Below are 26,118 nucleotides of genomic sequence, written 5' to 3'. Positions count from 1 at the left end.
TAGAATTAACTCGTGCCTTGCATCCACTAAAAATTTCATCATCTCCAGAATTAATACGACCCTTAATAAAGGATACGTTTTCATGACGACGTCACTGGTATATTATAACGGAATATTTTGTGACATCCACATGAATGTCACTGGTATTTTGCAACGTAGTATTTTATGACATCCACATGGATGTCACTGGTATTATGGAACCGAGTATTTTATGACATCCACATGGATATCAGTGGTATTATGGAACGGAGTATTTTATGACATCCACATGGATGTCACTGGTATTATGGAACAGAGTATTTTATGACATCCACATGGATATCAGTGGTATTATGAAACGGAGTATTTTATGACATCCACATGGATATCACTGGTATTATGGAACAGAGTATTTTATGACATCCACATGGATATCAGTGGTATTATGAAACGGAGTATTTTATGATATCCACATGGATATCACTGGTATTATGGAACAGAGTACTTTATGACATCCACATGGATATCAGTGGTATTATGAAACGGAGTATTTTATGACATCCACATGGATATCACTGGTATTATGGAACAGAGTATTTTATGACATCCACATGGATATCACTGGTATTATGGAACAGAGTATTTTATGACATCCACATGGATATCAGTGGTATTATGAAACGGAGTATTTTATGACATCCACATGGATATCACTGGTATTATGGAACAGAGTATTTTATGACATCCACATGGATATCACTGGTATTTTGCAACGGAGTATTTTATGACATCCACATGGATGTCACTGGCATTATGGAACGGAGTACTTTATGACATCCACATGGATATCACTGGTATTTTGCAACGGAGTATTTTATGACATCCACATGGATGTCACTGGCATTATGGAACGGAGTACTTTATGACATCCACATGGATATCAGTGGTATTATGAAACGTATTTTATGACATCCACATGGATATCACTGGTATTATGTAACAGAGTATTTTATGACATCCACATGGATATCACTGGTATTTTGCAACGGAGTATTTTATGACATCCACATGAATATCACTGGGATGCAAGGGGTTAATAAATACTTTATATTATGTCACTGTTTGCAATATTATAATTTTTTAATAGAGTACTAATATTTCTTATTAAAATATCTACCTTTTTATAATTATCAACCACCCGGTATACAATATACGTATAAGAAGCAAAGAGATATATGTTGCATATGCTTAAGCCATGGCTATCTGACGTGATATTTCATATAGCTTTGTATAATGTTACTTTTATACTTCATTTTACAATTTTTGGATCCTACTTTAAATCATATCTAATACTTGTAGAGTTACATCATCATCAAATCAACTGCCTGCCTGCAAAGGTTTGCATTTCTTGCCCGCAAATTGCGTTAATACCACAAAATCGTAAATAATGCAACAGACTTTCATTGCAGACGCAAGCAAAAAAAAAAAAAAAAAAAAAAATCAATTTATAAAAGAGCGGGATGGAAAGGAGTATAAAGAATTTAATTGTATGGGTTGGTTAGTCCTTGAAAAATATTAGCTTATTATTATTATTATTATTATTATTATTATTATTATTATTATTATTATTATTATTATTATTATTATTATTATTATTATTATTATTATTAGGAAACAATATGATCCTTATTGTGGAATTGAACGGAGAGAGTCAATATGTACAAATGCGAAATATTAACAAAAGGCATTTGGGCGTAGTAACACGGGCATCGGTATCTTGTGTGTGCTTCATCCTAAAAAGTGATGTCTTAACAACTAATAGGAAACAACCATCAGCTTCCTTTCCCCTTCAATTAAAATTTCTTGAAAAAAATCAAGGTCAGTGTTTTTGTTTTCAAGATAGGTAGTTTGTAGATTATAAACCACGCTTGTGCCACGTGCTAATGCAGAGTGAATGGAAACTGCTTGCAATATTCCATCTACGTTATTTGAGCTTTGATTCATTCAAGCATTCAACTACAAATGATATAGGCAAGGGCGCCTATTTCTTTGTAAATTTGGAGGGTGCCCATTCAGATGCAGAAGGCATATATATGAGGATTTTAAGACAAATTGCATTCAAATTATGCCGAATATTGTATATACATAAATATAATGCGGGGGCCCAGGCCCCCTCACCTCCCATGATTGGCGCCCTTGAATATAGGCCCATTTTACTATTATCATATTTTTTTTTTAAAAAAAAGTCATTAACACACTTTTGTTTTCTACTGTATCAGTAGATATATTCTGCAGTATACAATTTGATAACTTTTCCTGATGGTTTAGCGCCCAGCGCGTGCACATTTGGTGCATGGAGTTCGGATATAACAGCGTTGCCAGCACAAATGGCGTGTGTCAATGAAAACTTGACTCATGACTAGGGCTCGGAAGTTGAAGACCTAAAAATTGCCCAAAAGTTATTATAAAAAGACCTAAAAATATCTGAAAAAGGACCTAAAAACTGGCAGAATTACATACTTAATGAATATAATGCTTAAGAAATACAAGCTTCTGGTAGTATACAACAGACGCTACATACAGTTGAAATAAACGGTCCAGCGTTGCACATACTCCTTTCGGAGAGTCGACTAGTTAGGAATCTTCTGATTTGCATACTGCTACAAAAACATTTTGAAAGTTTCATTGTTTATCTTTGCCAACCGGATATTTGCTACAACTAAAGCACTGCAAATAACATTGTAAAACGGAAACGACTTATTATTGCACTAATACTTTGTCCTAACAGAATCTGTTTTTCCTTTTTCTCCGCGGCCTCGGAAGCCAATGTGCTACTGGACATGGAATCGTTTTTTCTGTTCTCACTTTCACTTCGCAATATTTCCATCCCTAGGGAAAAAAAAGAAAGTTCTGCTCCAAATTTAGACACAAACTGACGCAAAAAGGAGGGCTCCGTTGCGGAGCGTTCACATCTGGTGCATAGGGTCCCGGGTTCAAACCCTGCTCCCGCAAAATAAAGTTTGTAGTGGACAAAAACCGTGTGCGTGGGTTTCCTCGGGGTTCTCCCGCTTTCTTCATTTCACCATTTCATTCATTCCTCATCATCACCGTCTCCTTTAGCCTAGCCGACATAAACGTGGGACGTAAAACTCAAAGGAAGTTTTCTTAGGTTTAATTATAGGAACGTTAACGGTCTGTCCTTTTTCCACAAACTTAAGTTCAAACTAAAATACTAGGACTTCCCCACCCTCATACCCCTACTGGAGGACATTGTTACGCCTCCTTATCTTACTTACGATTGTTGCAGATTTGGTCTCATCAGTCCAGTGTTGAAGAATGTCTTACCATTGGAATTTTCTTTACTGAAGGAAAGATATTTAAGAGGTAGTGGTGATTCGAGTTAATGGTCAGTCAATTTATTGTCGAAAGATGAAGTGCAAAAAAGACGTTAAGATCTATAAAAAGCTTTTAAAAAGATTAATAAACAAAAAATCGACGAAAAAGGCAAAAAAGGACAAATAAAATCCACCATTTTCTGACCAACAATGACCCATATTATGTTAAGGCTCGTCTTCGAGCACTCGTAAAAAAGAGGATTTTTCCTCAACTTCTGGGCCCTACGCATGACCCACTGATCCACCCAGACCCGGACTGGCCAGGGCAGGAGAGCAGGAATTCCTGCCGGGGCCCTCTCTAAACATTTATTTATTTATTGAACAAATTCCCAGATACAGCATAACTTTGCATTTTACTAACAGGAAATATTAACATACAGGAGAAAAAAAAAGCAGTATTAACAAACAGTGCAAAAGTGATGTTATTTCGCCAAAACTTGTTTAATTGATCTTTCAAACACCGGGTAGCTCGAAAAAGTGTCCATTTCGGTTGTTAAATGATTATAACAGTTCGGTATTCTTAAAAAAGAGTCCTGTATTATACAATCCTGTTTGGGGCCTAGTAAGAATATATTTCAACAATATGAACCTCAGCATCATATTGTCTAAGTGTGTAACTGTGTATTGGGGCCACATGAATGCCGAAATGAGACTGACTTTTATCGTCATGTTGGGGCCGTCTGTTAGTCGTTTGACAAGTTATTGTAACGCCATAAAGAAACAAAACAGGTCCCCACCCTGGGGCCCCATTACCACGCGTAAATGAAGCTGACAGCTTTATGAAGAAAAGCTACCCCCCATCGCAAAGGTTTTACAAGACTGTAACTTAGTATACTTTGTGAGACTCGCACATGCTACATGGAAAAGGAAGATTGGGCCCTCCAAGTGAGTCTCCTGCCGGGGCCCTATACCTCCCAGACCGAGACTGGATCCTCCACCCACATTGACCCACGACCCACACAGACCCACGACTACTATATATATATATATATATATATATATATATATATATATACAGTGGCGGATCCAAGGAGGGCTGTGGGAGCTATAACCCCTCCTTGACGCTCAGGTATACATTGGATAAAATGGACTTCAATCCTATTTTACACTGTATAAAGCCCCTCCCTTGGTTTAGCCTCTCCCATGATCATATCCTGGATCCGCCACTGGATATATATATATATATATATATAACTTCAATCAATTCACAATTCAAAACTGCTATTTGCATCTGCTTGTTGAAATATAACCCTTTTTTGTGGCAACTGAACAACTAACTAATGTTATGTTTTTGTCGCTATGTATTAATGCATTTTCTCCTCTAGTATGTTGCTACAGTCAGTCTCCCTTGCTCTATTCTCCAACTACTGTTTAAAGAGAGAGAAACGTAGTAGTCATAGCAACAGTAGAACAAAATACTGCAGAGGCCAACCAAACCCCCTGAGATTCTTTGCAGGTGTCTCCGAAGCGGAAACTACCTAGCAACAAAGCCGAACGTGTAAGTTGTGAGTTCATAGGATAGATCTTTTCAATTGAGGGTAACAATAAAAGACTGACCTTCCTGAGGTCTCATTGAGGATAACTGAGGATGTAGTTGAGGACAAATACGGATGATTAAGAGGCCTAATCACTGTGAAATTAAAATACCGCTAAATTTACGCTAATCATGTGATATCTTCAAATAGATAAAAGATAATCGAAATGTGGAACAAGAGCGCCCTAGACAATATCATTTTACATGAAATACCGTTATCACGATTCACTTATCTGCTTTCGATTTCGAGCCATTTTGAAAATCGGCATTTATTTTCGCGTTTCTGAATGGCTGAAAACGGAAAGCCACTAGGTGACTTGTGATAACGGTACCTTAAGCAAAATAATATTGTCTAGGGCTCTTTTGTTCCACATTTCGATTATCTTTTATATATTTGAAGATATCACATGATTACCGTAAAATTAGCAGTATTTTAATTTCGCCAGGATGAGACCTCTTAAGTGTTTCTAAAGCAAATTCAAAGCAGAAGATAGCTATGAGTTCCGGAACCTTTGAAAGAATAATTAACATGGAGATACGGTAGCTTAGTGGTAGAACGTGGCGTGACTAGTCCGATCCCAGTTCGCGCCAATGGGCTTTGTGGTGTACAAACACCGTGTTTCTGAGTTTTCTCGGGGTTCTCCGGTTTCCTCCCACTTTATTCATTCCATTAATTTCTCATCATCACCGTTTCCTTTAGCTTAGCAGGCATAACCGTGGAACGTAAAACTGAAAGTTTGTGTTATCAAGAAAAGTGAAGCATAGTCGATAAACAGTAAAAAACATACTTCCTTCATGCCAAGTTTCTCAGTCAGGTATGAGAACGTTACCTATCCACTAAGAATTACGAGGTGCATACAGAAATTACATGTCTTTTTCCTTAACTTCCACAGTTTTCAATTTTCCAGTTACATATTCTCGTCAGCTTTGAACACAATTCCCGTCCTCTTCTGTCTATCAAAAGCACCCGAGAAGCGTTTTTTTTTTTTTTTTTTTTTTTTTTTTTTTTGTGGGTTTGTTTTAGAGACTATAAAGTGTCACTTCCGAGAACATTTCTGGATTGGACTGAAAACGACTGGCTCACTATGATTCCTTCATATAAAAACTACAGAGGTTGTTGGTGAATAATTCCTGGAATCAGAAGGATGAGGGACCTATTCGACGTTCTTATCCTGTAAAAAAGCATTCTTCTTATCCAGGAGACATCTTCTCTTTATTCAGCTGTGGAAGAACTTAATATGAACCGACCTTGAAAACCTCAAGTGATTTGTCAAATTTCTTCCCACGTTATAATGAGGAAATCCTGTAAGCAGGGAGTTACGCAGGAATTTATTTCGGGAGGGGTCTAAAGCGTTTTGGAGGGGTCCAAATACAATTTGAGGCTAAATTATATGAACACATTTAAAATTGACCCTAAAAGTAGACTACATTTACAAAAAAGTTGGGATTTCGGGGGTGGAGGTTCCGGAACCCCAGGACCTACTCCCTGCGTATACCCCTGCCTGTAAGGTTACAAATACGCTGAATGGTCCTCCATGACCAGGGCCTCAAGAAAAACACTGTTTTCTGAAGTGCTTGCGAAAATTGGCTTTCCGGATCTTAAGAGATCTTCAGATGACCCCTGCCGCACTTTCCCCCACATAAATTAATGCAATCGCTTCCGTACAATGCAGTCAGCAAAGGAACTGTTTCCACAAATATCCTTGAACTGGCGATAAATATCGATAGGTTTTTCTCAGCTTGTAGGCACAATTATTATTAGACACCTCCATGGGGAAATCCGTTACTTCAGGTTAGTATCAAAAAGACTTCCTTACTCAAGTGGAAGAACAAACATATGGAAAACAAACATATCTAAAAGCTTGAAACAACTTGCACACTTAAAATTCAAAGTCAATTCATGTGAAATTATATTATTCTAGTCTTATTTGCTTTTGAGTTACGGCAAAATAGCATGTGATTTTGGTACGACATTGTTTTGAAATATTCTCTTTCTAGAAAAGAAAGAAAATACCCTAATCATATGCTTAGTCATACGATCTCAGCGTGTTTCCTAAACATATGTGCAAATTTCCTGAGGTCATTTGTGGAATACAAATTGAACCAGGCCCGTATCCACGGGAGGCATGGGAAGCCGGGCCCTCCCATAATTTTTAATGCCCCCAAAATTTTCACAGGAGGCTTGCAAATGAACTATAATATGGATGGATCGCCCCCCAACTTCTACCGCCCCCCCTACATTTTTGAGCTACCTATGGGCCTGAATTGAAACATTAGTACTCTTCCTCCGTCTCATATCATTTATCCGAATATTAAGCTCGTAAACACTATCTTATTGGATTACAATTGAGCTGAAAAATTGATTTAAATTTATCGTCTATTTTCAGCATCGACGCAATTTAAGATATAGGACATAACGTTTAAATTAGGATTGAAGCTACTATTTGGGTAGTAACTGAAACAATCACCAATGATCGGGAATTAATTCCGAAGCCACGCCCACAGTAAGCATGAACTTTATGAAGGAGCACGATTATAATTGGGATTAGAATTTGCGATGCAGACACATTATCATGAGACAACTAAGAAGTTATTTGAATTATAGCTAATTATAAGGATTATGGGAACTAATTACTGCCTATCAGAATTTTAAAGTCGGAGACCTTGAGAGCCAAGAAATGGACCTTTGGATCCAGAGTTGGCGTGGGTCAATGAAAAGTCCAGGATCCACCTGACCCACCACCTACCAAAACCCATCATCATGAATCCTGTCTCATGATTCAAGCCCTCCTCTGAACTGGATATAGAGTTTACACTTGTAATAAAACAAGGCTGTGAAATTATCACTAATCGGAGTTTGAATTTCTACAGTCAGTCACTCAAGCACCACTCTGTTACAATACCGGTGGATCTTCCTTTACGATATAAAATGGTGAAGTGTCTGTCATGGGCCATATTACGATGAATTTCAATTTAATTATCGTATATAATTATCTCTTTGTTGAATTACGGATGCTTTTCAGTAGAAAATAGGATGAAATTAAAAGTCTCAAGTCAAGATAAAGTAGGTCAACGTAAAGGAAGAAAAAAATAGTGTAAAATTCTATTGTGTCTTGAAAGTGTAGTAGTAAGTCCTATTGCTATTATTACAATTACAGATATCAATATCCAAAAGTGCCTGAAGTTCTTTTTTCACTTAGGTATACTCATCTCAGGTAAGTATATAGAAACAAATGAAAAACGAAGAAAAAAGGAGGCCTTGAAAGTAAAATGTAGACAAATTCACCAGTGTTCAGAAGATATGTCTACAATGCACTGAGCAGAGTAAATCGGTAGGTCTGAATGGGTCACAGTGGGTGATGGGTTGCAATGGGTCACGTCCTGTTGACCCACGAATCAATGACCCATTCACAAATCTTGATCTACTTGACCTATGATCCACTGACACCCTTCATCTCTGTTGGGATCAATCCATCTCTCACTCAATTCATCTCATCTGTTGGGATCAGTGGTCGAAGTGAGACGGTATGCGGTGCTATGCCATACCGTCTCTGGTTTATCAGTGATGAAGGCATACGGTCTCTGGTTTTCCAATGATTAAAACATACCGTCAGTAGATGCTAAATACCTTTAATAAATCCATTTTTATACACAGTAATTGACGAACAGCTTTTATTCCTGTTTTATTTCTTACGAAAATGTGTCGGTTTCTTATAGGATGGGTTTCTAAAAGGTTACTAAAGGAGTTAGCATTATTTCCATAGTGATATTCTAAAGAGAGTTATTGACTTGATATTGGTAGAAACCTGATATTGGTAGTATAGTGGTTCATTGTTTTAATTTTAGGTTTTCAAATGCCTCATAAATGAAATTCAAATAGATGCAGATTTATTGAATGACAAACCAAATATTACAGAAGTTGCAGACATGGTAATTGAATATTATCAGAACTTAGTACACTAAATGTCTGCTATCAATAATTACAAAATTACATAAAGCTTCACCAAGATCTGAAGGATCTGGTAGCATGAATTGGCCTATCAGGAGACCTCCATGAGAACTGATAAAATACATTCTCGTATCAAGAACAAATTCAACATAAAGAAAAGGTAAACTTACATGAAATAAATCGAGAACGGATATTTCTGAAATCTCGTCAGCCAGAAGTCCTTCATGTTTCATCCGTAGCTATCGTCAGTGTTTTCTCTATAGCTTCTTTGTCGCTTCTCCGTCGCTTCTTCTCGACAGTAAAATTTGGGAAGTATTTATATGAAAGATGAAGTACTTTCACTGGCTTTTACTACAAAACAACTCGGACGTCATACATCCTTGAATTCTATTTCTAAGTTGTTTTCGTATTTGAAAGTTTTCTTCACATTCTATCTATACACTATATATGAAATTGCTGTACATACATGATCAAAAGTTTTTTGATGCCTTTAATTTTAATAATAAACATTTTAATATTTCATAGATCTTTTTAAACGTTGTTAACATTAGTTAACACAAAAAGGTTTTATTTCTTACATGAAATAATTTCTAAGTTGACAACACCAATATTTTTCTTACCTTTTTCCTACTTTTTTTTTTTTTTAATGCGTCTGCAAAGAAGTTCACTTAGTTTATATTTTGATGTGTCATGTTGAATTATTTCTTTGTAATGCATGTTTGTATGTGTGTGTCTTCTTGCCTTAATGCATATAAATGCCGTGTTTTGAGCATGAGCGGGTTTAGGAGTTATCTGCTGTGGGAGCGGACCTTGGGATGTTTGGAATACCCCACAGTCGACCGGGAGACCGGGAGTTTTCCCGTAGAAAATTAAAAATATCCTCATTCGGTTTTTGAGCATTTTCGTGTATAATTCTCTATAATACGTATACAACATAAGGGGATATTTTTTCAGAAAGTTGGAGGGGATCAAAGTCTCTCCATGGCCCCTTTCTCCGTATTACTACAGTGAAGCTCTCCAATGGTTTTCAGTCATTATGTAAATAGAAATGCAATCTTTTAGGCAACATGCCCTCACTGCATTTCAACATTTAGGTAGCCGGTATGTCAAGTCAAAATCGTAATAAAACATACTGCCTCTGCTTTATTTTTTTTTCCACTTCGAACACTGGTTGGGATCAATCCAAGTTTTTCGTCCAGATAATGCCTGAACCTGAAACCCAAAGTAGGAGGATGTGCCCCGTTATATGGAATGTAAATATCATTATAGAGTGAACGCCGGGTTACGAACCTCTCGGTTTACAAACAAATCAATTTGTGAACAGTTTATTGCTCAGCTTACGAACAGTATTTCGGCATTTGAACTAGTGCTGTTCTAAAATTCGAATAATGATTTTTTTCGTATATTAGTCGTTCGAATATTGAAAACGAATATTAGGATATTCGAATAACATAAGAGAAATATATTCGAATAATTTTAACACGCTAATACGAATGTACACACACAGTTATATCCAAAATTCCACGCGTCGGGTATTGCTCTTCTGCATTTGCCGTAAACATTTTTTTGCTGTGACATAAGAGGCCTCATCCCGGCGAAATTAAAATACCACTAATTTTACAGTAATTATGTGATATTTTCAAATAGATAAAAGATAATTGAAATATGTTACAAAAGCGCCCTAGACAATATTATTTTGCGTGAGGTACTGTTATCACAAATCACCTAGTGACTTTCCGTTTTCAGACGTTTAGAAACGCGAAAATAAATGCCGATTTCAAAATGGCTGGAAATCGAAAGCAGATATGTGAGTCGTGATAACGGTATCTCATGTAAAATGATATTGTCTAGGGCGCTCTTGTTCCACGTTTCGATTATCTTTTATCTATTTGAAGATATCACATAATTTCTGTAAAATTAGCGGCATTTTAATTTCGCCGGGATGAGGCCTGTTTAAAAAAAGAAACTGCTTGGTCTTTTTTTTTTTTTTTTTGCACATTTTAGCATTTTTTAGTCTTTATACTATTGTGTTTACTTAGGTATTACGTATGTGTCTTTAAAAAGGATTTTGCTACTTTCATTCTATATTCATCACAAACAACCCTTTAAACGTAATAAATAAATAAAAAGCTTAAAGTACCATGTTTCTGTGGCTAGACCTCATAATTTGTAGTTATAATTATCGTTTACCAACATTTCAGTCAAATATAGAAGTAGGAGGGAAGAAAATAGAACATATGACTAGTTTATGATACCGGAGAAGTATTATTAGTGATGATATGAAGTGCGAACGTGAAATAAAAGCAAGGATAGGAATGGCGAAAGGAGCCTTTAGAAGGAAGAAAAGTCTATTTTGCGGGTCCTTGCAGGGGCGGATACAGGGGAGGGTGATCGCCCCCCCCCCCAGACGAGAAAACTTTCTTCTTTTATACATATAAATAAAACCCATCCCACAGTTTGGAGCTCTTAAAAGTAGCTATAAGTAGCAGTATTATAACCCACCGCTTCCTCCCCCAGAAGTCCGTCCTGGATCCGTTCCTGAGTTCTTGAATAAAGAATTGAGAAAAAGACTCATAAAATGCTTCGTGTCTAGGGATGCGCACAACACAATATTTGAGGCTATCTCGACTCGAAAATGTGCTGTAAAAGTGATGTCTCGCCTCGAAAAATGTATACTTTTTTCTATTAGAAGAGCTGTGTCTCGACTCGAATTTTGTCAGGAAAATTCTGTCTGGTGTGCATCCCTATTCGTGTCGAGTATTGTAGGAGCAGAAATATAACATTACGAAAAAGTGATTAAGGAAAAGGATTGGAAGCTTTCGAAATGTGGGTATGGAGAAGAAGGAGGGAATTAGTTGAGTCAAGCGGAAAACGAATGAGAGATTGTTAGAAACGGTGGGGGGAGAAAAGAACAATTTTAGATATTATTAAGAAGAGGAAGAGAAACTGGTTGGGATATTGGTTAAGAAGAAATTGTATCATGGGGGACGTGTAACAGGGTATGGTGGCAGGAAAAAGAGTGAGGGGCAAAAGAGATTCCAACTGATGGACGATATCAAAATAGAAAAATCGTACGTGAAGACAAAGAGGTTAGCGAAAGACCGTGGAACATGGAAGGTTCTCAGGTGAAACAAATGATCTGTCAATAATGGCAGAATACAGTAGAGCGTCGATTATCCGAAGTAATTGGGAGACATGAGTGTTCGGAAAACTGGTTTGTTCGGTTAATCGAACTGTACTGTACTATACTGTACTTCTACAGCCAGTACCAAGCCGACAGAAGTGTGCTGATTGTTGAAACACAGCGACTGGCGGCTTGGCCGGTCAGCAGCGCCTTATGAAGGCCCCATTAGAAGCAATGTTCCGCCAGCGGTGGCTCAGTGCGACGACTACTGTGGGAAACTTGGTTTGGGAGTGAGGGGGATGATGGACGGTAGGGTGGGAGAGTAACAGGTGCGAGCGAGTATACAGTTCGGTTAAGCGGTCGTTCGGTTGACCGACGTTCGGATAATCGACGCTCTACTGTACCTATAATAATGATGATTATGAACATTTTAGTTTGCGAAAAGTGTTACAGAAAGGATTAAGTTCGGACTTTAGTCGATTGTATATACAGTGAAACCTCTACTAACGGACACCTCTATAAAGCGGACACCTCCCATAACGGATATATTTTGTAATCCCCAAACACTGTAATAAGAAAAAACATATTGGCAAACCTCTCTAAAGCGGACACTCTCTAGTACGGACACGGACAGTCTTTCTTGTCTTTTATAGGTATTATTTACCTCCGTATTACGGACACTTTCTCTAGAAACAAGTTGGAAAGTGCAGTAAAAATACACTTTTAGTAATTCGTGCATATGTCACCAAGGAAGAACAAGTGGGTGTGACAACATTTTGCCTCCTCAACTGTCTGTTCAGCAACCCAGAGGAGAGGTCTCTGTTTCACAACACCCTTATATCCTTTGCTTGCATTCCACTCCCACCCAATCTCCTTCAGAAACAAAAGTGATTGACAGTTGTCCACTGTTCGGAATGACACATCACTCTACTGTCCCTTTCGAATCTCTAACCAAACAGAAGACAAGTTTGGTATTTTTGACCACGGGTACGCATATTGTCTTTTTTTTTTTTTTTTTAAGTCATGGCTGGACTGCAATTAACTCATAAATTAAAGAAACACCGAAAACGTAGTAAGTAGCGATAAGTGTAAAGTGTAGAGAACAATAACATCTTATTCCCATGTTGTGCCTCGAATTGGATGGCGCAAGATAATGCAGGTACAGTAACATTTTGGTAATATTCATAAAACGCGATTCATGCAAAAATATATATATTTTTTTCTAATTGCATATTACCTTGTTTATTAATTTACGTAAGAAAATATTGAAACCTCTTTAAGACGGACACCTCTCTATAGCGAACAATTTTTGATTCCCCACGGCTGTCCGCTTTAGAGAGGTTTCACTGTACCTATGTCTTGTCAGTTCATCCTGGAAGAGAGATGTTTAGAGAATATAGCTTGGATTACTAGTAAGAAAGGAAACTCATAAGGCTGGTACTACTGTATTTGTTGATTCAGAAATAAAATGAGGTGTGGTTGCCTATAAACAGGAATCAGAATTGAAAAGCACCAATGGAGAAGGTTTCCTTGTTAGCGAAGCGATGTCCCTAACTGGCTCTTAAAGTGCAATGGCTGTAGTTTGTGTCCTTCGGGGGAGAAAAGACAGGCGAAAAATCACTGTTCCAGCCTCCACGATTGCCAATCCATCTGTCTCCATGAATTCGCTTCCGGAATAAACCATTTACTTTTTTTTTTTTTTTTTTTATTTCTTCAGCGCTGAAATCGAACTAGTCTTCCTTCTACCCTTTTTTTTTTTTTTTTTCGTTCTCCGTTTAATTTGTTGCTCGGGCTTTCCTCCTTTTTGATCCTGTGACGTAGCTGAACGTGAAAGAAATTCCTGCGAGAGGTAAATCGAAAAATCCCTTTATTTTCTTTCCTTTCTTTGACAAAAAAACAGAAAAGAGATTGACTGGATCTTTTAGCCAGCAGGGTTTCCATCCCTCAAACCCTTTCTATCCTCAACAAAGGAACCCCCCGCAGGAAATTGGATTACTTTACGTCGTCTGGCTGACTGACTGACTTTGACGTAATCAGTGTTGCTAAATATAAGAATATATATATATATATATACACACATCTCTTTTTTAAAACAAATGAAATGCGCATAGTCGTAAAAAAAAAGGCCCTTCACTTGACTGTCCAAGCTTGACCTTTGATTCCTATTTAAATAGTATTTATAACGTTTTGATTCTGCCCGATATATTTATTTAAACGTTGTGCATAACTGAGGAACCAAAAGCCTGCACACCGTATTTTACAAGCTTATACAACAGGTCAAAATGTTTCATGTTAAGTTTGTCAGAATTGGACTAGTTCTGTTGAATTTTTATTTTCTAAAATAAGACGCAAAATTCGACCGCTCATAATTTATGAACTGGAACCCTGCACAGTTTTTCATGCTTATATACAGAGATTGATTCATTTATATTGAGTCTAATTTGAATCTGCTACTTACCTATGAAACGCCGTTTCACCACCGGCTGTGTTCAATCTGCAGAACATCTCTACTGACCATTACCTGGCATCTGAGTTACCGTTCTAGGAGATTGGATTGCAGCTAGACCATCTCACTCCTTTTTACAGGCTTTTCACAGGCCGGAGACGGTGCGGATTCGACGCTCGGATAGGCACCGCTTGAGAAGTCCGAAGACACAATAGTCCCATTGGGCTGGCATCTGAACTCTTGAGAGGGATGTCAGAGAAGGGAATTCCAGTTTCTTCTTCCATACAAGGATAGAATTCCAGCGATGTTTTCACCGTGTGGCTGGATTCCTTATCTTGGTGGAGTTCAATCTGGTTTACGTCTTGTCCCTACAATGCTGGGATTTTATGCTGGTACATTTCAGTCAGAACATGAGTCTAGTAGAACGCAGAAGGATTTTGACGTTTCACTTCACCTTTCGGAGACGCAATTTGAGAAACCGGCCACAATTATGAACCCTTTTGGGAACACTCTACGCACTGGCGGAACAACATGCTTTGGCTCTTAAGAGTCAACAGGTTTGTGTGTAATGGCAGGAGCACAGTTTTTCAGCTAAATTCATACATTATCAAAGGTAACAATAAACTTCAATCGATCACCCGCAAGATGACATTCATATAGCCTCTTGCAGTTCCCATCTTCGCTCAGCCAATGACACAGTTTCAGGGTTTGCACATCGCTTTTGCGAACGACCGTGAGGAGTAAATCCTTGCGAATGTCACGGTTGATTGTCGCCTGCGATGTGCGGCATCTGCTGGCCATCGTACGCTGTGTGTGTGTGTTGATTTTCAGAGGTAACCATACGCAGAACTACACGGAATAGTAGTGCGGCCCCTCTTCACGGGAGATCGGTTTCTAGCTGTTTGCGTCGTGCTGTAGGCCTAGGACTCTGTGTCATATATTTCCGTATAATACGAATTACAGTGACACCGCCTACACGAAAGTTACGTAATTTACACATTTCTATGATGACCAACGCCATCAACTTAGCGTCGGAAGGGCCAGAATATGTTCAGTTTCGGCTGCATCAGATTACGTTTAACTCAATGGTTTACTAATGACTAACGAGATCCTGTTGTTTGGCTCATGGCCATCTCACGTTGATGGGTTGCGCATGCGCAGTACAGTTGCACATAGGCTTCGTCTCAATATAAATGAATCAACCCCTGTAGCAGATTAACATCTTCCACAGTATCAAACTTGATCCTGATTGGATGAGTTCGGTGTATAAGTTTACGTTCCCGAAGATACTACATGACGCAAAACTTGACTGTCCGTAGCTCGAGAACCGAAACGTGCACAAGAAAATATTTGGCACGCTTGTATAGCAAGTTAGAGTCTGCTACTATGCTAAATTTTTTCCCAATCAAATAAATTCCACCGAACACGTAAGATATATTGTGTCCTTGATTTTTCAAGGGAAAATCATTTAAAGAACGAAAAACTAATGAACATTGTCCTTTGGGTTTTCTTCATTGATACCAGACAAATTCCGGGATGGTATCTAGCATACTGACCCTCCTTTTCCATTCCTTTCTTCCTTCCCGATTTCCTGAGCAGTGTGATCGCCAATGGAAAGGTCATCCCTTATATGTGACGGGCTAACATGGCCATAGACACCGAAAGCCCAGAAATCTAATTCCTAATCCTAATCCTAATTTTCGTGACAAGATATGAGACGAGATAAAGCTCTTTCAATAGAAACATATATAATTTTCGAGACGAGACACCTTTTCGGGAACGAGAGAGCCTCTAATCTTGTTTCAGAAGCAGCTCCCTCAGAAACGGGCCGAAACTCTAACAAATGAATGAAATATTTAGTTGAATTACCTGTAGTTGTGATGGTAAATACATGGTTGTGAAAAAATTAGTGGTGTGACTCTATGAAAACACCGGGCACGATTAAGTTAAGCCCTTACCGCATGATGTGTCATATATGGCACACACAATTTTTTAACTTTAGCCTTTTTGTGATTTATCAAAGGCATCAAATGACTGTTTTGTCTGCTGTGTGAGATATTGACATGTATGAATAAGAGATTTTGGTGTCATCTGGCGTGTTCTTTGTGAGTTGTGTCATATATGGCACTTACTTATTTCTCGTCGGAATTAAATGAAAAATCTAAAATTCAAGTTTTAATTCATTTTTCAAATTCCCATATGAGGATTTCCAATACTGATTATTTTTTTTTTTCGTTAGAAGAAAAAAACATGCAGAAAGGGGTTAACCACTAGCTCTGCTGTGCTGCGATGGAATCGGAACCTTGGCATTATAAATGAGAATTTTAGTACTTTCTTTTTAAACACAGTAAACTCCCGAGTATCCGGCCTGGTTTTCTTTTATTGTAATTAAATGAGGAAGGCAAGACGTTGCATTGGCAACATTGCCAAGGCATTGGAAGCGGGCTTTTGCTACGATCCTTCAACGTGTCGTGTGGAAAATACAAGTTGTGACAGGAAAAGAGCAGCGTTCTGTTCCTTGTTCATTGTTTCATCAGTGTATAACGTACCTCAATACAGTACGCTTGCCGCAGTTCCTGATTATAAAAGTACAGTACCGGTACGTACAGTACCGTATACGTGAATTGTTCTTGGAGTATGCTTAATGTTCATAGAAATCTGGTCTATCTGGCTTTTTTGTTATCCGGCCAACCCTTCCGCCACATTAAGCCTGATTCTCGGAAGTCTACTGTAGTTTGCCTTTTTCAGTGAACTTTAGTTAATTTCCTAGTTTGTAACTGTTCTTAGCCATACGATAGGCACATGACCACTTAGATCTCCAAGACAGTTAGGGACACCGATGCCCAGAATGAGACTACAAACCCATGATGGTTCCCCTACGCAATTATCAACCTTATGCTTCAATTGACTTGGCTATATCACTGTGCCTCCTGTTAGGCAGCTCGCATATTGACCAGAAGTAGGACAGCCAAAGCGAGACAGAGAGAAGTAGGAGAGGATGCAGAGAGAAAAGCCTGAGTGGCTTGACTCTGTGTCTCAGTTACAATATCGGATAGGCCTTTGCCTAACACGCACTCAAGTGAACATGCAATATGAGGCATTGCGAGGGACTTGAATCTAACATTTTTTTAAATTTTACCTGAAGATGAGAACCCTAACACACTGACCCTGAAGATAAGAACATTAGACAATGAACATCTCACCTGGTTGTTATCTCTAGAACATACCTAGTCTTACCATAAATACTGCCCCAACTTTTGAGGGTTGCTGTACTTCCACGCATACAAGCAAGCGACGTCAAGAGCGATATCATGAAGTGTGAGTCAGTGCTGGATGAGCTGAAGAAGTGTAAAGGTGTCGGTGTTCAAGATGGAATGGGGCGAGAATGAAAATCGTGTGGCTATGATAGCATTGTACAAGGTGTGCAAATCACCAGGAGAGATTTTCAAAACCCTCCAGAAGCTGCAAATTAGTAAACAAAAAAATCGTTTACCGCACTATTCAGCGCTTTGTTGAGACTGGAACTGTTAGAAATCGCACGTGGCAAGGAAGACCAGGCACAGTACGAACACCGGAACTTGTGAAAGTACTGGCAAGATGTCCGACGAAATCCAGTTAGAAAACAGTCAGTTATGGAACGTGGACTAAAGATATGGAAAATGTCTTTGTCTCGCACATTAAGCTGTGACCTGTGTCTCCATGCTTACAAACAAGGCAAAGGACATCTTCTGACAAATGAACTCAAGGGCCAGAGGCTTCTGAAAGCAATGTACTTACTTAAGTGTTATGTCCCCCTTCAGTGTTGAGGAGACTTTATTGCTCAAAATGACAGGATATATGCACCATCTTCTAGAGAAACTGGTGAAAAGGCTCCAAGGATAAAGAAAGGTCAACATCCTACTCAGTGATGATGTGAAGTGTGATCTACGAGTTCACAACGGAGCTCCATTTCTGTGAAAAGGGGATCAAAACGTCAGCCAAAGTGTAGCAGGAGACAGTGGTTGAGAGAATAATCAAGAATCTCATCAACACCTTCTTCCACGGACAGAACTGGAGCTACCAGCAGGGCTCAGCCCCAGCACACAAGGCACTGACAACCCACCTGCCTGGGGGAAAATGTTCTGGACTTCGTTTCCACTTCAGATTGGCCTTTTGCAAGTCCGGACCTAAACCCTTTGGACTACAAATTGTGGTCCAAGCTTCAGGAGATGATTTGAAAGAAGAGACATCCCAATATTGAACGTTTAAAGCGGTCTTTCGGAAGGCAGCTGCAGATTTTCCAGTTGATGTGTTGCATAATGCAATTGATAAATGGTCACAAATGCTTAAAGACCGTCTGGTCTGTATGCTAATGGTGGCCATTTTGATTAATTATTTGTGATTCTGATTCATAATGCATCTTTGTCTCACTCATATTATTAGAATATCAAAATATCTTTAACCATTTTGTGTCAATACTTAAACTTGAGACAGTATTTATGGTAAGATTGGATATATTTGTATGACGTCATCAGCAAAGTTTCAGCTCCTATTTTTACTTTAGTTTTGATCATTTCTTCTCTATGTATCTGGCAACATTGACAGGATTGTTCAAATTTGTTCCTTGAGCAATACAGAGAAAGCGGGAGAGGAAAAAGCAAGATAGGGAGAATGGATTTAGAGCCTTCAGCCGCAAATGCTATCCCAATTTCTCTTTGTTCCCCCTCCCATTTCCCAATATTGATGTTTGCGTTGGCTGACTCTCTCTTTATATCAACCCAATATTCTACAGCTTTAGCCAAAAGATGGCCGATCATCCTTTTAAACTGCCTCTGTCAATACAACATGAGATTGTAACATGACAATAATAAAGTCAAGTTTTCCTCTTTTTTTTTTATCACGAAAGTTTCACAATAAAGAAGATACCTCCATCATTGTTTCAGAATGTACACATCGCTAGAAATTAAAAAAAAAAGAAAGAAATGAAATTGTAATATTACGTTCCTGAAATATGCCGTGAGGCTAAAGCAGACGAATGATTTTTCTTTCAGTTTTCTTTCAGTTTAACGACTATGCCCTTTAGGCTGAGGGAGATGATTAAGGCAAGTAAACGATGAGGGAAGTGTTAGTGGAATAAAAATGTGGGATGAAACGGAAGTACTCCGAGAAAACCCACAGACACGATGTCCATCACAATCTTACTTGGCTCGGGATCGGACCAAAGACCCCATGTACTACAGGTAACGATTCTACCACTGAACTATACGTGCCCTCTTCCAGTCCAAATACATTCAATGATATAGTATCTAGGCCAGTATATATCAGAATCAGGGGCGCGGTGGATACACTATATCGGGACTCCTCTCAAAACTTCGTAATCCAACACACATTTGTACACATTCTTACTAAAACTGTACGTATTTAGCAGAAAAAAATATTCGTGTAGCCTTGTTACCTAAAGGCTTTATCTTAAACTTGATCTCTACTTTAGCTTTCCATATACTAAAAACAATCTAGTTCTACGAGGGTGATTCAGAAACTAATGCCTCCAAGCCCACTACTTGGCCAATACTACTGCAAACATTCTCAACCGTTTATCATTAATGTATTTATGTTTAAGCTATAGAATGTCACTTGTTTCACCTTCCTGTCTCTTCTCGTTCCAGAGTAATGGAACAAGCCATAACACCCAGTGGTGACGTCCGGCTGAAACAGCGGGCTGTCATTGTATTTCTGACTGCGGAAGGTTTGCGCCCAGGAACATTTATCGCCGGCGACGAGTAGTGGATACACCATTACGACCCGAAAATGAAGCGTCAGTGGATGGAATACCGCCACAGGTCCTCTCCTTAGCCAAAAAATTCAAAGTTGTCCCATTTCCTGACAAAGTGTTGTTGACAATCTGTCTCATCCTGTCTATAGTTCGGATCTTGCGCCCTGCAACTTTTGGGTTTTCACCAAACTTAAGGATCACCTTAAGGGTTAACGTTACAATTATGACGCGGAGGTGAAAAGTTCGGCAAAGATGTCACCAACAGCCACCACAATTTTTCGCCGACGGCATGAAAAACCTTGTTTTGCATTGGTGCAAGTGTGTTGCCCATAATAGGGACTATGTTGAAAAATGATGCCACCATTCGTAGCTGACATTGCAAGCTTTCCACTGATACCTGTATCGGTGCTACCTATCAAACACAAATAAAGGTATCAGCTAGGAGGCATTACTTTCTGAACACCCTCGCATATTTTTTTCTGAGAATATTGTTGACAGTACTTAACAATCACTTATAGTCTTTTCGGATGCAGAATAACATCTATTAAGCAGCATATACGTAATGGTGTTTTGTAGTGCTGGACACTCCCCCAAGCTTTGGACATCTCCCAACAAAATTTTCTGGAGGACCATCTGATCAGAATTAGCGAACGGACAGACGGATAGACATCAAAAACTAACATTTTCGGTATGTAAGAGGTCGTGTAAGTTAATAGAAATCTCTCATTTGATGTTTTTCAGGATCATTATTCTTTTCTTCTACTGTCGTTCCAAAGTAAACCAGTTGAGAATTCTCGAAGAGAAAATGAAATGAAATCTTTAAGTTTTACGTCCCACGGTAATGCCGGTTAGGCTAAAGGAGACGGTGATGATGAAAGATGAGTGAAATGATGGAATGAAGAAAGTAGGAGGAAACGGAAGAACCGCGAGAAAACCCACGATCACAGTGTTTGTCCGCCACAAAGTTCACACGGCGCGAGCTGGGATCGAACCAGGGACCCCAAGCACCGGAGGTGAACGCTCTACCACTGAGCCACCGCGCCCCCAATTCTCCAAGAGAATTGCCAGAACGAACGAACATAGAACATGGAACGAACTTAAAATGAATTAATTTTTCTTATTAACTTCTATAGTGTTTATACCAATTGTTCTATGTACTTTATAACTAACTAACTAACTCTGTAACCTATGGAACCCGGAGGTTCAATGCGTTCACAAAAGTTCTCCACTGACTTCTATCCTTAGCTAATTGGATCCAATTTCTACTTTGTATTCCTATCTCTGCGAGATCCATCTTAATATTGTCCTCCCATCTGCGCCTAGGTCTTCCTAATGGTCGTTTTCCGATGAGTCTTCCAGTCAAGACTTTGAAAGCGTTTCTACTTTCTTCGATTCTAGCTACATGACCTGCCCATCTAAGCCTCCTAAACTTGACGACCCTAACAATGTTGGGTAAACCGTATAACTTATGTAGTTCCTCGTTATGAAGTTTCCGTCATTCCCCATTCCCGTCCATCTTGGGTCCGAACCGAATATTCTTCTCAGGATCTTGTTCTCAAATACTTTCAATCTATGTTCTTTCCTCAGAGTAAATGACCATGTTTCGCAACCATACAGAACAACACGCATGATTATCGTTTTATATATTTTAAGCTTCAAATTCCTCGACAGAATTCGCGACGACAAGAGATTTTGAACCGAATAGTAACACGAATTCCCTGCTTTTAGTCGACATTCAATTTCTTCGTGAATATGATTTTCGTCTGTTAATATTGATCTAGGTACTTTATTATTATACTTATTAAACAATTCTTTAATATATATAATTTCCTTGAGTACTAATTTTTTTCCATGTGTTTTGTTTAAGAGTTTTGTTAAAACGTTTCTACGATATGTTGTTTTACGAAGACACATGCTCAAAATGGAGGACTCAAAATTTGAACAATTCGCAGAAAAAATAATTTCCCTGTGACTTACGGTTCCCGAGTCATGGCTTCTTAAATCTCCCGAATTCGGAACTTTTTTTGGTCAATATCTAGGGAACGGTGGTCAGTTGGCCAGTGGCTACCGGTTACCACTTGGTACCAAAATGTTCACCATCCTCTTAGATATTGATCAACACTAATATGATCTCTATATGACTTACGGTTCCTGAGATATGGCTCCTTAAATCTCCCGAAATCAGAACTTTTTTTGGCCAATATCTCTAGAACGGTAAGAGTGACGCAAAAAATTCCATCACTTCTTTCAGATAGTTTTTGATTCTCTATCGAATGGAGGACTCAAAATTGAAAAGTTCAAAAAAATGTCATCTCTCTATAACACGGTTCCCGAGATAGTCTCCCGGAATTGAAACTTCTTTTGGCCAATATCCCGGAAAAGGTAAGAGTGACGCGAAAAATTCCATCACTTCTTTGAGACAGTTTTTGATTCTCTATCGAATGGACGGCTCAAAATTGAAAAATTCCTAAATAACAGATACACACAAACATAGACAGACATAGAGAATTCAGTGATGAATTTTTAAAGTCCGTTGAAAAGTAGTAAACTCCTCAGTTTTGACACAAGGTTCCTTGGTTTGAATCCAAGCCATGTGAGTTTGTGTGGCGCATATGATCGTGTCACTTGTTCTTCAATTTCCTCCTACTTTCTCATTCCACTCTTTTCATAATCATTCACTTTAACTAATCATAATCACTAAGTTTGTTCACATTAATCCGTTTGCTTTAGTCTAAAGAGTAATTCAGGGAACGTTAAATTAAAAATTTTGTTTTCTTTCCTTTAAAACAAAATAATTGATTTTACGTTTCTTGGCGTTGAGCGGTGGGACTCAAATGTTGGTAGTTAGGGAGAGATAGGAATAAATAGACCCTGTTCGTTTGGTTGTCATGGCAACGAGTCTTGGTGCTTTGGTTCAAAAGAAGATGATAATGTTGCTTGGAAGAGTAGTATATGGTCATGGTAGTCAGGGAAATGGTTTCCTACGAAGAGTCAGGGAAGAGGGGGAAGGGGGGAAGTAGGGAAACAAGGGGAAAAGTTTCCAAGAACGAATTAACTCCAGTCGGAACTAACTACCGTAGAAGAAGATGAGAACTGTATTTTAGAGGAGAAAGTAGAAATAAAGAGAAAGAAAAGATTAATCATTGTTACTTCTCTTTAACTATTTTCGTTTACGGACTATTGAACAAAGGACATGATGATAATCACACATTTTCTTTTTAAATAAAAGTTTGTGCGCTCCAGTGTTCCGTGGTTTGAGGGTTAACTATGAAGACCACGTCATTAAGTAGGAAGTTCAAAACCTGTATTTGGGCATTAATCTTGAATAATAATAATAATAAAAAAAATGTGCCTGGTCAGTTTAAAATAAGAAGACAAAGAACCTGTTATTTATCTGTCTAACACCTATTCTAACGATCGAAAACTAGATCTTGATGAAATATTTCGGAACCAAAGAAGGCGAACTAACGGGATGAATAAAAGAAAATACTATCTTTCGTTTTACGAACTAACGGATGAATGAAACAATAATTTTAGGAATGGTCAAAAAAATGGTTCGAAAGATTGTGGTCTTCGCCAATAATTAGTTTTTGGATCAGGACTTCAGGAGCCACAAAATTTTTGAACGGACCCTAAATCGAGTTTTCTTATTTTCTACGGAATAAGCACATCATACTGAGTTAAGTGATAGTTTGGGTTTGGCTACACTGTACAAGGCTCTCCAGATGTAAGGCGTACAAGAAAATTTGTCATTGATTGAAATATATTAGATTTTTTTATGCAGTTTTGTATCATAGACCACAAATTTTTCAACGGCCTCTAAATCGAGATTTCGTACTTTTTACGAATAAGCACATCATACTGGGTTAAGTGATAATTTGGGTTTGGCTACACTGTTTGTAGTTCTCCAGATATAAGGCCTACAAAAATTTTTTGCCTGAAATATATTGAATCTTTTGATCCAAAAATAAGTATCTTTCGTTTCACGAACTAACGGATGAATAAAAAATAAGTATCCTTCGTTTCACAAACTAACGGTTGAATGGGAAAATAAGTATCTTTCATTTCACGAACTAACGGATAAATTAAAATAGAGTATCTTTCGTTTCACGAACTAATGGATGAACAAAAAATAAGTATCTTTCGTTTCACGAACTAACGGATGAATAAAAAATAAGTATCCTTCGTTTCACAAACTAACGGTTGAATGGGAAAATAAGTATCTTTCATTTCACGAACTAACGGATAAATTAAAATAGAGTATCTTTCGTTTCACGAACTAATGGATGAACAAAAAATAAGTATCTTTCGTTTCAAGAACTAACGGATGAATAAAAAATAAGTATCCTTCGTTTCACAAACTAACGGTTGAATGGGAAAATAAGTATCTTTCATTTCACGAACTAACGGATAAATTAAAATAGAGTATTTTTCGTTTCACGAACTAATGGATGAACAAAAAATAAGTATCTTTCGTTTCAAGAACTAACGGATGAATAAAAAATAAGTATCCTTCGTTTCACAAACTAACGGTTGAATGGGAAAATAAGTATCTTTCATTTCACGAACTAACGGATAAATTAAAATAGAGTATCTTTCGTTTCACGAACTAATGGATGAACAAAAAATAAGTATCTTTCGTTTCAAGAACTAACGGATTAATAAAAAATAAGTATCTTTCGTTTCACAAACTAATGGCTGAATGAAAAAATATATATCTTTCATTTCACGAACTAATGGATAAATGAAAATTGAGTATCTTTCGTTTCACGAAGTAACGGATAAATGAAAAAAATAAATATATTTCGTTTCGCGATGTAAAACTATGGTAGGCTCTCAAATTACGGGATCCAATATTGAAACCGGAAGAAGCGCAGCTATCAATTTTGGTTTCAGTAGAGAAATAAGGTCGAAGATGAAACTTGTTTCAGATGCTGAATCCATATCAGAAGAAGACATTTAGCGCTGTGTCTGTTACTGTTTCTGTTCCAATAAAATAAATATGAAAACCGGAAATTGTAATAGGTGTCTACCACTTCCGGTTTCAGTATAGAGATTAGAGGGGAAATGGATAATAATCTTGCAACGTATATTTCACATTTAAAAACCGTTTCTCGCAATCTATAATCATCTTTGGTCAATTTTGATCAATATTGAAACTGGGAATTGTATATTTATAGTTCTATCATTTCTGGTTTGAATAGAGATGTAAGAGTGAACTATTCTTGGCATCTTAATCATCATCATCATCATAGGTATTTTGCCATTATTGACAGGTCATTTGCGGCGACACAGAAGATTCCATGATCCATAGTCTTCCGCTAACCTCTTCGTCTTCACATTCGATTTTTCTGATTTGATATCGTTCATCAATTGTAACCTTCTTCTCCCCCTCCTTTTCTTTCCTGTCACCATACCATCTAGCACGTGCTTTATAATACAGTTCCTTCTTAGCCAATGTTCCAACTAGTTTCTCTTAATCTTCTCAAAAATATCTAAAACTGTTCTTTTCTCCCCCACCATTTCTAACACCCTCTCATTCGTTTTCCACTCGACCCAACTAATCCTCTCCATTCTTCTCCACACCCACATTTCAAAAGATTCCAGTCGCTTTTCATAATTTTTGCGTAATATTCATGTTTCTAACCCATAAACAGCACATACTTAATTCATATCACAAAAGGTTTTCTCGTTATTTCTCACAGTTCTTGTTCTCTAAAATCAATATTAAACACGGAAATTGTGGGAGATTTGTATCATTACCGATTTTAATAAAGAGATTACAGCTATCAATTCTTGGAACGTTAAATCAACATCAGGAAACTTTTTCTCAGTATCTATTACGGTTTCTGGTCTATTTTGATGGTAATGACTGCAAGTGGTAATATTTTTTAGGTTTATTTTCCTTTGTATTATTACGTATTGTCAAAAGTAGTCAA

General features: G+C 37.9%; 1 protein-coding gene and 1 long non-coding RNA gene across 2 annotated transcripts in view; one reads left to right on the top strand and one right to left on the bottom strand.

Moving 5' to 3' along the window:
• The window catches only part of LOC145691536 (uncharacterized), a 47,914-nt gene extending 38,519 nt beyond the window's left edge, over positions 1-9,395 (bottom strand). The window contains exon 1 of the long non-coding RNA XR_014132403.1: positions 9,028-9,395. This is a non-coding gene — a long non-coding RNA (uncharacterized LOC145691536). The remainder of the gene's footprint in view (positions 1-9,027) is intronic.
• The window catches only part of LOC145691537 (protein unc-93 homolog A-like), a 274,095-nt gene that overhangs the window by 85,216 nt on the left and 162,761 nt on the right, over positions 1-26,118 (top strand). The gene's annotated exons all lie outside the window — the stretch shown is intronic.

This window comes from Thermobia domestica, chromosome 8 (assembly GCF_964235325.1).
Source record: "Thermobia domestica chromosome 8, izTheDome1.hap1.1, whole genome shotgun sequence".
Taxonomy (NCBI): Eukaryota; Metazoa; Arthropoda; class Insecta; order Zygentoma; family Lepismatidae; genus Thermobia; species Thermobia domestica.
This window is presented reverse-complemented; position numbering and strand designations above follow the sequence as displayed.